The following is a 12936-nucleotide window of genomic DNA, read 5'->3' on the forward strand; positions in this document are numbered from 1 at the left end:
AACAGACCCTACCTCCTGTATCCCTCCCCAACAACAGAACCCCCCCCACAACAGTGCCCCTCCACCAGTCATGCCACCAACCACCAATAAAACACCCTCTATGCTATATATATTATATTGTGTGTGTGCCCTTCTGGGTTGGGGGCACCTGGGGGGGGAGCCCAGGAATAGGCAGCCAACACCCTGGCCTTCAGTCATTCCCCCATGTGTGTGCATACTACGGTGAGCCCAGTGGTGAGGAGATGTGCCCAGGGGCAATGATGGCCTCTGGTCTTCTGGTACATGTGGGTCTCCCTTTGGCAGGGCCAGCAGGGCCAGTATGTAGTCCTGGCCTCACTGCAGGCAGGTCCTGCCAGCAGGTCATATGGAGCCAGGGCGAGTGCTGAGGCTGGGCCCAGGCAGGTGGGCTGGGTGTCAGGGGAGTCGGCAGGGTAGGGGCAGGGACTCCTAACTCATGGAGGCAGTGCTAGACCTCCATCCAGGCCCATGATGGGGGCTTTCTGCTGGTCAGCAAGTGGCTATCGGGGGCAGGCAGGGCTGCAGTTGGAGGCAGGGCAGTGGGCAGCACAAAGATGATTGGTAGAGCCAGGATGGTGTCCAGCACCTGGAATTCCTCCACTGTTGCCTTCTTTGTCTTGGCTATATGCACAGCCTGCTGCTGCAGAAACTTTATGTGCCACTCCTCCAGTGCCAGGAGCCATGCCCTGAACACCTGGTCTGCCCAGTCCCACACCTCCTCCTGGGCCACACCCCCAACCCACCATGCCTCCTGCTGGATGATGTCCTCCATCCATCAGACCTGTGAATCTGCCAGCCGCTGCTCTAATGCCATCACTAGCTGCTTCAGGAGGAGGGTTCAGTCTTGGGTCCTCCTCTAGCAGAGCTAGCACAGTTGCAGGGCCCTGATGAGGGTGGTGGTGATCTTGAGCCATCACTCCAGTTGCCAACTTCAGCCTTTTCCTATGTGCAGCTGAAGGACCTATAGAACCACAAGAAAGAAGCTGCTTGTGAGAGTTTGCAACATTTCTCAAATAAGATGCTCTGTACCAGGGGGCCATGCATTGCCTGGTCTCAAATTGGGGCATTGTGTGTGCACAGGTGTCCACAGATCATAGTAAGCTGTCTGGGAAGGCCCAGGCCCAGGTGGCCACTGCCTGATCCCCCTGTCCCTGCTTGCTTCCCAGGGGCCAATGGCATGCTGGGTGCTGGCCACAGGCAGCCTGGCTCCCTCATCCCATTCCCAGGCCAGGACAAGCCTGGCTCCTGGCAGCAGTTGCTGCCATGGTTCCAGACCCACACTCCACTACCCTCTTCTCCTTTTGCAGGCCAGCATGTCTCTTGTGCTGCTGCCAAGCCCAAGGCACCTGAACTCAGGGGCATGGGCTCCCAGACAACTGGGATGCAGAGCTGCCTACGCCACTGTCTTCCCCATAGAGGACCTCTCTGGGGATGCCAAGGGGCCAGTCTCCCACCCTGGGCTGGCTCTGTGGCCCAAGCCAGCCTCTGCTGTGAGAGTTCTGGGTGCAGCACAAGAAGCTTTTTCCGTGGACTGAGAGGTGTCCAACCCACTACACCCTGCTGCTGGTGATGGCCATGGTATCCCAGGCACACCTGCACACCTGGAACAGGGCACTGAACTTTGATGAAGTGGCAGGCAGCCTTGCAACCTCCACTGCCACCTGGAGGGTTACCTGTGGCTGCGCTACATGTCTCTGTCCCCTGCAGCCAAGGAGGACATCACCACCAGCATCAACACATACCTTGCCATGTGAAAGGCCTGTGCCTGACTAGCTGTGTGGAGGGGGAACCCAGGGGCCAGAGGAGCATGGGTGGGTGAGGTGGGAAGGAAGGGCTGGGGCCGGAGGCGGGGGACCCAGGGCTGGGGCAAGGCCTGGGCCAGGGCCAGGGGCAGGGGACAGGGTGGGGAGGGCCTTCCCCAAGTGCAGGGCTTATCACATGGGTGGGGATGGCATATCTAATGGCTTGGGTTGGACTCCACTGGTGGCAATGGCATGTGGCTTCTGTCAGTATCCTGGGTCAGAGAGGCATGGTGTGCATTGCCTGGGCAGGTGCCCTGTCTGGGGAGGAGCTGGTGCTGCTGGCAGCTGGTAGCTGGCAGCTGGTAGTGACATGGCTGGTTGGGTCTTGTGGCTGGGGCTGAGGCTGTGGACCTGGCAAGACAGGCACTGGCGCAGATTTCCAGAGCTGTTGGAGGATGCTGGGGATAAGAAGTTTGGTGGGACAGGTTTCTGGTAACCAGAGGGGCCCTCCCCAAGTAATACTTCACTACAGGTGCCAGGCTGTAGTGGAGCCTCAGGCAGGCTGCCTGTGCTGCAGTACACAGCATGGCTGTGGCCTGGGTTCTAGGGCATGAGGATGGTTTCCAGTTGCCACATAATGGGCATGGACTTGCAGGCTGTCCCAGACTGATGGTTGTAGTGGTGACCCACTGTGCCCACAAGGCCTTGACCTTTATGAAGCACTGGCTTACCAACTGGTTGTGCCTGTGCTCCTGCATATGGCCTGACAGCCCCTCATAAATGTTCATGTTTGAGCACCTGCCCTATGCGAACTGCCTTAGCATGTCAGCCTCACCCCACAGCATCATGAGGTCTCCAGTTTCCTCCAGTGACCAGTTGGGACCCCAGAAGGTGGCATGTGGTATCAGTAAGGAGGCTAGTGTGGCTCCTGTGACAGCTGTCTGGGCCTCCATGTGGTTGTCCTGTTGCTATTGGGTCTGTCAGCTGCCTGCAGTGCCCAGCAGAAGGGCACAGAGTAGGATTGGCAGCTGTAAGGTGAGGTGGTACCAGGCAGCAGCTGCAGGATCTGGGCAGGTTGCTAGAGGTTACCTGTGACCTGCAGAAACTGGTCCCAGTGGCCAAGAGCTGACTGCAGCTGGGCCTGGGTGCTGGCAGGTGCTTGCTGCACCCTGCGGGGCTGGACGGTGCGGTTCTGGCAACAGTTCACCAGTGTGGTGACAGGGAGCTGCACCAGGGTGTAGGTAGGCTGGCTGAACTGGCCTGCAGCCTGTTCAGGGAGACGTGTGTGACCATAGGCTGCCTGCATGTGCCCCAGGGCTCCACTGTGCCTGCAGGCTTTTAAGACCCTAGGGCTGGGGCTGCCATAGAGATGGCCCAGCCCTGGGCCAGGAGAGGCTCCCAGCCCCAGGGCTCTGTTTTTTGCATGGATGCACCTAGTGAGGTGCTTCAAGAAGGGGTGAACTGGAATGATCAGAGAGATGGAAATAAAGGCCGAAGGCCTGGCTATTTAGGTCATCATGACAGATACAGTAGATTGAAGTCCCAAGACCATGAGATTGATTGCCTCAAAATAAAGAAGTTATAAGGCTGGATACCAGCCTTGACTACTTGGTATCCTTGTAGCAGGAATGCCTGCTAGTGTGAAGCACTGTCAACAACCACCAACTGGTCTCTGACTGTAGTCTTTTCTTCTGTTACACATACCTCTGTAGACAATGGGAACTGAATAGTTCTAACTCTCTTTTTTTTATTATAAGTCACTTATTTTTCCTTGCTTCTATTTTTACCTTTTGTAGTTTAGTTTTTGTTAGCTTAGGGTGTGAAAGTGTGATTGAGTATCTGTTTGTATGAATTAGCACATGCAGAAACCCAATTGCCAAACAATTTCCTACATGTAAATCACTGTTACATCTCCAGAATAACTGAGTTGTGTGTTGAAAGTGTTGCGAAATCATCCAAAGAAACCAACCTGCCCGCTATGAATGGTTAAATGACAGTTGTGACACTTCTGCTCCACCAAATATCTTAGAAAAGTCTGTATCTGGTTTTGCAGGACTGTAGGGAGAAGAAACACATTTATCACACTACAACAGTTAATTTAAGGAACTTGAACACCTCACTTGGCCTTGAGATTTGGATATAGACATATAACCAATTATTTGGTTCCAGTAGTATAATACTTAAATGACTACAAGTGGTGGTGTAATTAAGGCAGGTGAATGGGACAGGAGCCCCAGGCACCGAGTTTGGGGGCAGTGAAAAACAGTGGCTGCTTCTGACAGCTGTGTAATTGCAACTGTGACTGTGATGGCAAATGAAAGTCACCCTTGCCTCTGTGCCCCAGGTGCCTTGCTGTGTCCTTACACCGCTCACTTTCACAGCTAAGAATTCTCTAACTTCATAAGCAGCTGCCTCCTTGAACTGCCTGATGTAGGACTTACAAGGCTGTTATTCTAATTGGTAATTTTACTAGATTGATACCTTAAAGCTAATCTTGCTGCCAATTGGATTGTTTGATCTGATTTTGACATTCACTTGATCACTATTTAACTCTTAATTAATCTAATAGTTTTGCCTTAATGATGTCCTAATGATTTGAGTTTTTATTTTACTAACCTGTAGCAGAAAGATTCTGGGTGCATCTACATGTGTGCTTTACTGTAGAATTGCCTATTTAGCTCAGATGTAAAGCGTTATTGTCTATATGTGTACCCATATCAGGGCAAAGTAAATGAATTAACTTCACCTTAGGATAGTACTGTCTTGGACAAGTACTATCCTACAGTGGTGTAATTTATGTCACTGCAACACTCTACTCAACACTACTCTACTCTACTCTCAGGCCTTCACTCTTCAATGTATTTATAAGTGATCTGAACTCTGGTGTCAGAAGCGGACTAAGTTTGCTGATCGTAGCAGGGCACTAAGGTGCCTGCTACTTGAAGAGCAGGAATGGCCACCCAGGTGCCAGTAGCCAGGGCAACCAGGAGGAGTTAGGGGCCCTCACCTGTTGAGTCAGCTGACTGGAAGGAGCATGCCTGACTCCTGTAAAGCACAGGCTGGAGGCCAAGAGAGGAGGCTCTTGGCTGGTGGTCAAGGAGAAGGAGTGCTGCCTAACTAAGTAAAGGGGAAAGGCCTGAACATGAGCAGTCCATTATGCTGGTGAAGGATGGAGCACCTGTGGAGTGTGACTCAAAGGAGGTTAGCTGAGCATTTTAGCTTTGTGTTATAGCCCAGGGGCTTGTGTTATTGTTTGTGCTGTTACACCGGAGGACCAGGAGAGGCTATAAGGGGATGGAGGAGGCCTCATAGAGGAACCACAACAGTGTGGGAGTCCCAGCCCCCGAGAGAGAGAGTGGGCGGCATGCGAAGCCCCCAAGAGAGAGAGTGGGCAGCGCAAAGGCATCCAGTAAGACTGAAGAATGTCCAGTACATCCGCAAGGCTTGGGGTGTGGTACAGGGATGGTTGGAGCCATGCATAGCCCATAAGGCTGGGGTGCACCTGAGCCCCATTCCAGAAAACGGACCGATGTAGCACAGGAGAACCGTAGCCAAGAAGACTAAAGGTAGCCTCCTGTAGCAGGGCACTAAGGTGCCTGCTACTGACAAACAGTAATATGGGCTCAGCTGCCAGTCACCAGGGCAGCACAGGTGTGGGTTGCCGAGACAACTAGTTTGGTTAGCTGACCAGAAGGGGTCAGGGCCTGGCCTATATAAACAAGCCAGGCTGAGGCCGGAGGTCAGTTCCCCTCGGGCAGTTGAGGAAGGTGGAGCTCTGCTGGAGCAAGCAGAGCAGAGAAGCCTGATGGTCTGAGCGGTTTCTGCATGAGGATACTGGGTGGAGGAAACCCTAGTATGGATATGAATGAAGGTTAGCCAGTCTGGCTTGGAATTTATGTTGTAGCATAGGAGTGTGAGTTTTTTGTTTTGTTGTTGTGTAATACCAGAGGACCGGGTGAGGCTGTAGGGGGTGGAGGAGGCCTCATAGGAGCTCCCCAGTAGTGTGGGGGTTCCTGGAATCAGAGAAGGAGCCGTGTTATGTCGACCCCGGCCCCAGTGTGGGCGCAGGCAAGATGCCCCAGTGGGGCGCAAGACTCGGAAAGGGGGTCTGGAGGCCAGGCACGGCTACGGCCACCTAAGCCTCGATTGTGGGAAGCCCCAGTGGGGCATAAGACCTGAGAAAGGGGTCTGGGGGGCCAGGCACGGCTACGGCCACCTGAGCCTCGATTGCGAGGAATTGCGAGGCAAGGCCCCAGTGCGAGCGGGGAATTGCGAGGCAAGGCCCCAGTGTGGGCAGGGAATCACAGAGACAGGTCCCAGTGTGGGCAAGAGCATGGAAGACAGGTCCCAGTGTGGGCGAGAGCTGCGAGGGAAGCGAGGAGGCACCCATGAGGGCGCAGGCGGGCAATGGAGATGAGCCTGGGGACCCGTGAGGGCACGAGTGACTGCAGGACTCACGTGTAGCTCCAGAGGTCGGAGTGCACCAGGCAACTAGACAGAGCCAAGATACATCAAGGCACCGTGCCAAAGAGGGTAAAAAGGCAGCCTCCCTTTAGCAATATTACCATCAAAGACATGGTGAGTGAGATAGTGAGGGTGCAACTGAAACCAATTTGGCACGGTAGGTAGGGGGTGCCAGGGGAGTTCATGGCACCCCTAGGTCCTGTCCTGCCACACCTCCCCATAATACACATAAGACCAAAGACGTGGCATGTGAGATTGCGAGGTACAGATAGGCAGCTTGGCATGGTAGAGAGGGTAACTAGTGGGGGAGCACAGTGACCCCGAGGTTCCTGTCCTGTCACACTGATGACACCAAACTATAGGAAAGTGCAGTTACCTTAGAGGATAGGCTGGCAATCCAGACCTACGTTGACAGGCTTACAAGGTAGGCGGAGCAAAACCTGATGGCATTCAACACAGAGAAATGCAAGGTGCTCCACCTCAAGAGGAAAAAACCCCACACCACATTTATAGGCTTGGCAGTGCTACATTTGCTAGCACCACAACCAAAAGAGACTTGGGGGTCATGACTGACCACAAGATGAACATAAGCTGCCAATGTGATGCCACAGCCAGCAAAGCAAACAAAACTCTTGCTTGCATCTACTGATGTATCTCAAGCAAGACCCAGGAAGTCATCCTCCCACTTTACTTGGCCTTGGTGAGGCCACAGCTGGAGTACTGTATCCAATTCTGGACTCTGCAGTTCAGAAAGGATTTGGAGAAGCTGGTATTTCAGCTGCGGTATTAACCAGGTGGAGAAGCTGGTATTCCTGGTTAAGAGATTCCTGGCCATGCAATACTGGATGTTGACTAGAGATGGAAGCCCATCAGCAATGAGATGCAGAATAGCTATCATATAGATGGAAAAGAGAGTATTGGTGCAATCACACATCTTTGTTTGATTCCAGTTCAAATAGTGAAGTCATCTATCTTTGAGCTGTTGCTGTCTGCAAAATTCAGGTCTGTGAAAATGTGAATACATGACAGTGAGGATTAGAGGCCATGGGAGACAATAGATGTGAGACAGGTAGATGGGTGGGGCAAATGGGGGAATGTCGACCTGGTGACAGAATGTAGCTGGTGAAATATAGAGAGGTTACCTGGGGTTATCAGATGGCAGGTAGGTTATAATGTGCTATAAATCCAATGTCTATAGTCCATGATTTTTTGTATCCAGTAGGTTGAAGTTCATGACTGGTAAAGTTCATAGACTGGTCTATGAAAGGTGTTTTGTAAATTCCCTTGAGCATTCAAACTGAGAGATAAGAGAGAGAGTGGTTGTCTTGTGAGAAGTGTGCACCCACAGATAATTGGGTACTTTTGTCTTTGATAGATTTTTGGTGTGTGTTCATTTTGGCATGCAGTTGTTATTTGTATCTCTTACATATTTTCCATCAGGGCATTTAGTGCACTGGATGAGCTGTATTACATTTCTGGAGGTGCAGGTGTAAGATCCAGAAATGGCAATGGTTCTGTTATTGGGTGTAGTTATTGTGGGGATGGTGAAGATATGCTGACAGGTCTTATATTTCTTGTCCTGGCATGGTCTGGTGTGGTTTGGGCCTTAGGTTTGTTTCTAGTGATGAGATTGGTGAGCTTTGGTGTTTGTTTAAAGGCTAGAATGGGTTGTTCTGGAAAGATATCTTTAAGAACTAGGCCTTCTTCTAGTATGGGTTGCAATTTTTTGAGGATTTTCCAGGGAAGGATGGTATGTCATAGTGCAATTCATGGGGATTTTCTGTTTGTACAGCAATTCTTCATGTGGCATCTGGGTGGGTCTTTCAAAAGTGCAATTTATCTTTATGGAGGACTGTCCTTGTTACGTGAAAGCCCTTTTGAGATTTGTGAGGTGACAATCACGAGTTTTCTCCTCAGTGCAAATTCAGTGGTATCAGAGGGCTTGGCTGTATACTACAGCTTTCCTGGTGTGCTTAGGGTAAATGGTGATTCTGTGCAGAAATGCATGTTGGTCTGTGGGTTTGTATGTGATGGTTTGTATTTTACCATTCTTAATATTGATCATGGTGTCTAAAAAGGAATGTTGGTACTGGAGTATGTAAGAACTAGTCTGATGGAGGGGTGATGATTATTGAATTTGTGATGGAAATCAATCAGAGATTGAAGGTTTTCATTCAAATGTTGAAGATGTCATCTATATATCTTAAGTATAGCATAAGGTTGGTAGTGCAGTTCTTGAGGAATTCTTCTTCCAAGTGGCCCATGAGGTTGGCATATCATGGGTCCATTTTGGTGCCCTAGCTGTGCCCATGCTCTGGAGGAAGTGTTAGTTGTTGAAAATGAAGTTGTTGTGTGTGAGGATGAAATATATGGCTAGGGACAGAAGTTACACATAAACCAGTTTAAATGATCAGAAACTGCTTTAAATCTGTAACACAACAGAATCTCTGTGCACATCAAACAGTTTCAAAATGGCTGAAGCTGTTTTAAGATAAACCTGGTTGAATGTAGTATCAGACTTAACTGCTTTGGGTCAAACCAGTTTATGAAACTTCCATCCCAGACCCCTTCCTGATCCAAGTTAAATTACAGTTCCCCAGGATCCCAGCATGCTTTCCAGCCCTGAGCCGGGCTGTGCTGCCTGCTCCAGAGGGCAGGGCTGGACCTACCCCTCTGCTCCCTAGCAGGAGGCATGAGGGCATGGTGGGGGGAGGGAGGGTGGCAAGCCCAGCTGGGGATGCAGCCCAATCTATGAGGGGGGAGGGGTGTGGACTGTCCCCTTCAGGCAAAGCCCGGGTCAGGTCTGGGACCAGGGAGTGGGGTTAAACATCCCTTCCCCACCTCAAACTTACTGCTGGCTGCAACTGTGGACTACAAATCCCAGAGGGACCTGGAAGGAGGAAGAGGAAGTGATGAGCAACTCTGCAGAGTCCTGTTGATGTAACTCTGGACTGAAAATCCAGAGACTTCGGGGCAGTAGGAAAAGGAAGTGAACACACAGTCAGCAAGCCGGGCTCTAGCATCCCCCAGCTTCTGGCCTGAACCACTGCAAGCAGGTGGCTGCATTTCCTGAATCAAAGGTTCATTTCATTTCTGTTTCATAGATTTAATAGATTTCATAGATTTTTTTTTTTTTAGGGTTGGAAGGGACCTACCTCAGTAGATCATTAAGTCCAACCCTCTGCCCTGGTCAGGAAAGAATGCTGCGGTCAGATGACCCCAGCCAGGTGTTTGTCCAGTCTTTTCTTAAAGACCTCTAACGTAGGGAAGAGTACCACCTCTCTTGGGAGCTTATTCCAGATTCTGGTAAGCCTTACCATAAAGAAGTTATTCCTAATGTCTAGTCTAGTTCCAATTTAATCTGTGAAGCTTAGACTAACCTGCAAAGACTGAATTAATTCAGCCTTGGGCTTTTTGATTGTCTGTACCTAGCCTGTAAGTTCAGTGTTATCTTTAGCTCTGAACTCTGAGTTGTAGTCTTGCCCTTATAGATATGAAAGGTAGTCTTGGTTGCCATCCTGGTGTGGGATGTTGGTATATAAGCTGGTAATATCCATGGTGGCCAGGAGAGTATTGCTGGGAATGTGGTCTATGTTTTTAAGGTTTTGTGGAAAGTCTGTTGTGTCTTGGACAAAACTTGCTCTTTGGGTGACATAAGGTTTAAGGATGGGTTTGATGAAATTTGATATTTCCTTGATTAGGGTTCAATGGTTGGATAGTCTAGAGCTGCCTGGGTTCCTTTGTTTGTGGATTTTGGGGAGCATGTAAAAATGTGGGTAGCGGGGGGGGGATCAAATTCTGTAGTTTTTCTTGTATTCAAGTGGAAATGATTTGATGGTGGCTTTGAGTTTTAAGATGAAAGGGGAGTTGGATCTTCTAGTTTTTGATAGTAGGGTTAGAGAGTTGTCTACTGGCTTCTTTTATGTAGTCTTCATGACCAGGGTAACTTTAACTCCTCCTTTATCTGCTGGTTTTATTACTAGTTGGTGATTGGAACTTAGAGATTCTGTGGCCCTTCTCTCTGAGAGGGAGAGGTTGTTTTGGTGGTGTTTGTTGTTAATTATTTCATTGTTCATTCTTTCCCTGAAGCAGCCAATATAGCAGTCGAGGTTTGGATTTCATCCACTGTGTGGTGTTCAATTTGATGTTTTCTTGGGGGTTTTTTTTTTCCATTTTGGCTTCTATTCCATTCAGGAGAATACATAACACCAGCAGACTCTCTATATCCTGAAGAAGGGTATTTGTGCCCATAAGCTTGCAAAGAACATTTTTTCCAATGATTTAATTGGTTTAATAAAAGATACCACATTTACCCAAAGAACCTTGTCTGCCTATATCCTTAGACCTACATAGCTACAACTAACACCCCTGCAAATATTTTAGACATTTTTTTGGATTACAGATACAGTTCAGGACAAGGAATTGCATACAGAAGGTCCTCAGATGTGTGTCTTCAATTTTGATACTTTGCAATGGAGGTCATTAAGCAGCAGAATAGTATATTCAAGCTGGGCTATGATGGGCTGCAAAAACAATTTGAGCTATCTCATGTCTTATTAGAAGTTTGCAACCCTAATTTAATGTTATGGATACTTTTTGATTAAATTAGATTGACTAAGAAAAAACACACCTTCAAAACTGTATGGGGGACATGACTTTGCCATTATGTTCCTAGAGGCAAACTCGTGTAAAAAGTGACTTAAACACTGGTGGAAGATGCTGAATTGTCAGCCTGAAGAACTTTTTATCTGAAGAACACAGAAATAAGTCAGGCAGGCTGGGGGCTAGAATTTCCAGACTGAATGATCAATATACCTGACCTCTACTGATCACGGAAGACCATCAGTGCTGTGCTGGTCTTAATTTTGCCCCTCTCATATTTCCTGGATGATCATAGTTACAACATCACTTCAACATGGCCTGAAATTCTTTGCAAATACTTAGGGTGTTTTAGTTTCTTAACCAGGTCATCCACCTTCTAACTCTTTGCATAAAGCAAATGATTGGTGTTGTAATTCTTTACTGGGAATGTTTGATGGTTCAGAAATATCATGCAGAAACCTCATAACAGCGGTGGAGCTCTTCAAATAGTATAAAATCACTCTCAGAGTAACTCTATGAAAGTATTCAACACATAAATAGAAAATAATTGGCCTTACAGTTATTTTCTGAATTATTTAATGGGAATGTGTGTCCAAATCACTCTCTTTTTAATTTGTACTCCAACTTGTTTTGTTTTGGGCAAAATAACTTTGATTTCCAGCTTCTCAACTAGTTCTTTAGCATCAATCAGGATGCTTGCAAATCCCTTATCAGAACAATAGGTGACAAGGAGATCGTTTGAGGCTTTCAGACAATATATATTCTATACAATATCCGCTTGAGCTTCTTGGAGTATTTTAATTGCAAAATTGACTTCATAAACTAGCACCAGTACACACAAATTTATAGTTGCAGATTTTATGAGGCAGCTATTTGGAATTTCTTGAAATACTGTTTTTTGCTGGAATTTTTAGGGTTGTATCACCCAAAACTGAAACTAAAGCATTACAGACTTTTGAAATGTGGTGCTGAAATGCATGTATCATATGAACTTGGTGTTCCCATCTTGAGTGTTTGGCAACATTACATCCCAGTACGGCTAGGCTACAAAAACAAAAACATAGTAAAAGCATTTTTAACCATTTTGAAAAATTAGTACAGTTTCAGTGCAACAACTTGCAGAATCCTTACACAGATGCTGAAGGAATGTGCATTGCATGGAACAAAACACTAATTATGGGTTCCAAATCCTCTTTTGAACTCCACTATATTTTGTCTGTCTTTCATCCTTGTTTCATTGTCTTAGATTTGACCTCTGAAATCGTTGAGTAAAATTCCCATTTCTTAATGGTTCAAAGTAAAGGGAGCAGGGGGGTGCAAAAGCCCCCATGGCTTACCAAAAGCATCCAGGAATGTCTTCTAACTAAAAGGGAGGTGTACACCCAATGGAAGGGAGGGGCCATCACTAGGGAGGATTATACTGTGGTTGCTCAGGGATGCAGGGGAGCAGTCAGGAAGGCCAAAGTGGAGATGGAACTGGGACTATCTTGCCCAATCAAGGACAACAGTAAAGCCTTTCTTAATTACATAGAGGGTAAAAAGAAGGTACCGGGTAACGTGGGGCCCCTGCAGAACACGCTTGGAAATTTGTCGTCGCACCAGTTGACAAAGCTAACCTATTTAATGACTTCTTTGCCTCCATTTTCCTGAGCAGGGACCGGATTAGCCCCCCCACTGGGCTCCCCTCAGGCCCCAGGGGAGGCGCACCTAAGCCAAGGGTCAGTGAGGATTTAGTCAGGGAACTTCTGGAGGGACTGGATGTATTTAAATCAGTTGGTCCAAACGATCTCCACCCCAGAGTACTGATGGAATTAGCCGAGGTCATTGCGGGACCCCTGGCATGGCTTTATGAGCACTCATGGTGCTCTGATGTGGTGCCAGAGGACTGGAAGAGGGCCAGTGTGGTTCCCATCTTCAAAAAAAGGAGGAAGGAGGACCTGGGGAACTATAGGCCACTTAGTCTTACCTCGATCCTGGGTAAGCTTTTTGAGAGAATTATTTTGGCACATGTCCATGGGGGGCCAGTAGGGGAGATTATGCTTAAGGGCAACCAACACGGGTTCATTAGAGGCAGGTCCTGTCAGACCAACCTGGTGGCCTTCTATGACCA

The sequence above is a fragment of the Crocodylus porosus genome, unplaced genomic scaffold (assembly GCF_001723895.1).
Source record: "Crocodylus porosus isolate Cpor-Errol unplaced genomic scaffold, CroPor_comp1, whole genome shotgun sequence".
Lineage (NCBI taxonomy): Eukaryota > Metazoa > Chordata > Crocodylia > Crocodylidae > Crocodylus > Crocodylus porosus.